This window comes from Cebus imitator, unplaced genomic scaffold (genome assembly GCF_001604975.1).
Source record: "Cebus imitator isolate Cc_AM_T3 unplaced genomic scaffold, Cebus_imitator-1.0 Scaffold427, whole genome shotgun sequence".
NCBI classification, from domain to species: domain Eukaryota; kingdom Metazoa; phylum Chordata; class Mammalia; order Primates; family Cebidae; genus Cebus; species Cebus imitator.
The window spans coordinates 380033-384423 of record NW_016107742.1 but is presented as its reverse complement, the minus strand read 5'-3'; the positions used below and the strand labels follow the sequence as shown (position 1 = coordinate 384423).

General features: G+C 50.8%; 1 long non-coding RNA gene across 1 annotated transcript in view; it reads left to right on the top strand.

Moving 5' to 3' along the window:
• Positions 1-1298: 1298 nt before the first annotated feature.
• Positions 1299-4391, top strand: part of LOC119468418 — an 8539-nt gene continuing 5446 nt past the window's right edge. Inside the window, exon 1 of the long non-coding RNA XR_005197096.1 lies at positions 1299-1519. This is a non-coding gene — a long non-coding RNA (uncharacterized LOC119468418). The remainder of the gene's footprint in view (positions 1520-4391) is intronic.

Below are 4391 nucleotides of genomic sequence, written 5' to 3'. Positions count from 1 at the left end.
ATAGGTCAGGAAAGACGCAGGGTGAAGTGGCTTGTCCAAGGTTGCCCAGCCAGTGGCAGCTAACATTTTATTTATTATGGACCCAGCATTTACGTTCCACTTTTGGACTTTGTTTGCACATGTCTCATTTAACATCTGCATTTTACAGATGAGGAAATGAGGCTAAATAGGGGACTCAGGGCCCTGTAACTAGTGAGTGGCAGAGCCAGCCATCTTCCAAGTCCAACTTGCCCTTTCTACCAGACCACAGGAGGCGAGGAGGGTTCCCCATTACCTCAGGAAGTCCGACTTCCGCCCCAGCTGTCCTCTGCCCCAGGGAAAGCAGAGAAGGTGAGTCAGCCCCTGCCCCACCCCAGAAGCTGTTATCTGGGAAGAGAGTGGAGGAGCTGGTCAAATATCCCGCTGGTATCCACAACAAGCCATGAGCCCTGGGTATGCTGAGTTGCTTGGTCACGTCGGTTCCTGGTGCTGACGCTAGGGCCCTTCTCCGTGGAGCTGCCTTGTAACCGCTCCACCCTGTACTTTCATCACACACACAAAATACAACCTTTCCTCCATTGCTGTAACCTGCCTCTTAAAGGGACCGACAATCGGGGCTTTTTGTTTGTTTTGAGATGGAGTCTCACTCTGTTGCCCAGGCTAGAGTACAGTGGTGTGACCTCGGCTCGCTATAACCTGTGCATCCCAGGTTCAATTGATTCTCCTGCCTCAGCCTCCCCATTAGCTGGGATTACAGGTGTGCGCCACCACGCCAGGCTAATTTTTGTATTTTCAGTAGAGACAGGTTTCACCATGTTGGCCAGGCTGGTCTCGGACTCCTGACCTCAAGTGATCCCTCCCCGGCCTCCCAAAGTGCTGGGAGTATAGGCATGAGCCACAGAGCTTGGCGGACCATCAGTTTTGAAGCCAAATTTGAGAGGACGAAGGATCCCCCGCTGCCCCCGCTGAGGACCCTGCTGTGAAGTAGGTTTCCAGCAGCAGCTGTTTCTTTCCCTGAGATGTCTGCTTTCTCCCTTCCCCAGTTTCTCCCTGACCCTGCTGGAGAGAGGGTGAATGTTCCCTGGGCTGTCAGCTTCCTACATACCCTCTCCTCAGGGTGACCCCGGCATGGCTTCTTGTATGTGTTTCCACACAAGTCTGAATTTTCTGTAGCCACCCTGTGTTCAGGAAATGCTGAGGACAGAGGGACCCAGGAGTCCCTGGGATCAGTGGTGGCACTGAAAGGGTTAAGGGCCTGGGCACAGCACTGTTTAGGGTGTTTGAAGTAGGGCGGGGAAGGGAAGGGCTATAGTGGTTGAAGAGGCAGCTGGTCTGGACTGGAATGAGTCCCCCCTTTCTCCTATGCAAACTTCTGGACCATGAGCAGCTCCCTTAAAAGGACCAAGAGAGAGGTGCCCCCAACTAAGGTGCTGGACTGGGTTTTTAAGGGGGCCACCTGAAGCAGGACTTTGTCCCGCGCTAAAGTCACCAACTGAGGACAGAAGCAGGTCCCCCATCTTTGGGATATCTCCCAGGTCTGGTGAGTTTCCCTCTTCCCTTCCTGGGTCCTTACCCTCAGACCCTCTCTTGCCCCACCCGTCTGGCGTAGCACCCAGAACACATGCCAGGGAACTGGCAGGAGGCAGAAGAGGACTGGTTGGTCTTGACCCTTTTCTTCTCTGTCCCCCACAGATAAAGGGCTAGTCTGGGTCCCAAGCCCCTGTTGGAATAAGTGTACAGCTACAGGTCCAGCAGAAAGGAAGAGGGCAGGGTCCCTAAGTTCAGTTTACTAACCAATTTTAAAAAAAAAAGGTGGTCATACTTGGAAGCCCAGATCAGCAAAATTCCTGACCAACTTATGAAACTAGTACATCAAGGACATGGGGATGATCTAGGGAGAGTGTCTGAGATGCCTGTAGCTGGCTTAGTAGAGGGGTGTGTGGTTAGATTAGGGTTCTGCAGATGCTTTGAAATTCCAGAACTAAGTACAGTGTCTCTCAGGAGACAACCCGGAAGCTGAGAGGACAAATGGCTTTTGCCCCACTAAGGGATAGTAGCCAGGTCTCGCCATTGTGTTTGTGTTTGTGCAAAGACCCTTCTGGGTCCTCTTCTCTGTGCCTAACACTTAGAAGGTGCTAAAGTAATCTTTGCTGAATGAATGGATCCTCTATGATCTTTTACTTTCCTTTCATTTTTGGAATTTTACTACTCTCTGGCAGTGGACAGGAAGGTCAGAGAAAGAGTTCCAGGACACCAGCATTCAGCCAAGTCAGGCAGATGGGTGAAGCAGGAAGGTATCAGAGACGGGTGCTCCTGTCTTGGAACGGGGTATCTAGGGAGCAGGTGGGAAGGAATTGTGGCCTCTGGGGCCTTCTTTATCTGAGGCGAAGAGAAGCTTTGCTTTACCCTTCTCTGCAGGGCACTGTTGGATTAATGGTTTACTTTCTACAGGAGAAGAAACATTAGGTTAAATTTTGAACCATCAAAGAGTTTTTGTGACCCTGTGCTCCCCGCACCCCTGCCCGTGGCCAGGAGATTTGGAGGAGAGCCAGTACGACATGTCATTTACCCTCTCTCTTCCTCCTCAGTCTTTCTTATCCAGTTCTTGGGTCTTCTCCAATATCGGCCACCTTGGTAGATTTAGGATCCCACAGCCAAACTCAGAAAGCTTCTCAGGCTGCAAAAGGGCCAGCCAGCATTGCCTCCAGGCCATAGCGCCGGGCTGTTTGGTTGCTCTCAGCAGTACGTCCCCCATGTTCAGTGTTTGCTGACAGCAAACGCAACCAGAGACCTGCCTGTTCCCGATCACCTCATTCAGAGGCCTAAGCTAACAAAAGGATACATTTCACTTCGTTGGGACCCCTGTCTTATTTCTCTTGGAACCTGCTTCCTTTCTTTGGCTGAGGTCAGGGAGGTAGGAATAAGGTGGGTAAAAGCAGTGTTGCCAGATTTCTTTCAAAGCTAGCCACTTGGCCTGGCATGCTGACTCATGCCTGTAATCCCCACACCTTGGGAGGCTGAGGTGAGCGGATCACCTGAGGTCAGGAGTTCAAGACCAGCCGGGGCAACATGGTGAAAACCCCTTCTCTACAAAAATACAAAAATTAGCTGGGCATGATTGTGGGTGCCTGTAATCTCAACTACTTGGAAGGCTGAGGCAGGGGAATTGCTTGAACCTGGGAAGCAGAAGTTGCAGTGAGCCAAGATAGCACCATTGCACTCCAGCCTAGGTGACAGAGTGAGACTCTATCTCAAAAAAAAAAGAAAAGCAAAGCTTGCTGCTTGATAGGCCAGGCACAGTGGCTCAGGTCTGTAATCCCAGCACTTTGGGAGGCCAAAATGGTTGACTTGCTTCAGGTCAGGAGTTCAAGACCAGCCTGGCCAACATGGAGCAACCCCGTCTCTACTAAAATTACAACAATTAACCAGGCATGGTGGTACATGTCTGTAATCCCAGCTACTCAGGAGGCTGAGGCAGGAGAATCACTTGTATCTGGGAGGCGGTGGCCGAGATTGTGCCTCTGCACTCCAGCTTGGGTGACACAGGGAGACTCTGTCTAAAAAGAAAATGCTAGCCACTTGCTCTCTTTGGGAGCTTGTTTTCTGGTTTCAGAAAGGAATTCAGGCTCCACATGTGATGGATCAGCTTTGAAAACTCATCTCCACCTCCTGTCAGCTATGTAACTTCCAGCCAGCTACTTACACTCTCTGTGAGGCCTCTTTTTCTTTTTCTTTTTTTTTTTTTAAAGACTGGGTTTCACCATGTTGGTCAGGCTGGTCTTGAATTCCCGAACTCAGTGCTTGGATTACAGGCGTGAGCCACCATACCCGGCCCTCTTTTTTTCTTTTTTATTGAAACAGAGTCTCACTCCGTCGCCCAGGCTGGAGTGTAGTGGCACAATCTCAGCTCACTGCAACCTCCACCTCCCGGGTTCAAGCGATTCTCCTGCCTCAGCCTCCCGAGTAGCTGGGATTACAGACGCACCACCACCTATGCAGCCTGTTTCTTCATGTGTAAAATAGGGATAATAATGTATGTTTCAAGAAATATTTTGAGGATGGCACAAAATGGATGTTGACACTCATTATCTCTCTCCATAGGCCTCAGATGACACTCAGGGAGTAGGTATGTTGGTTGGGTACAGTGGCTCACGCCTGCAATCCCAGGACTTTGGGAGGCCGAGGCAGGTGGATCACCAGAAGTCAGGAGTACAAGACCAGCCTGACCAACATGGTAAAACCCCGTCTCTACTAAAAATACAAAAATTAGCTGGGTGTGGTGGCAGGTGCCTGTAATCCCAGCTACTTGGGAGGCTGAGGCAGAAGAATTGCTTGAACCTGGGAGGTGGAGGTTGCAGTGAGCCAAGATCACGCCATTGCACTCCAGCCTGGGTGACAGAGCAAGACTCCAT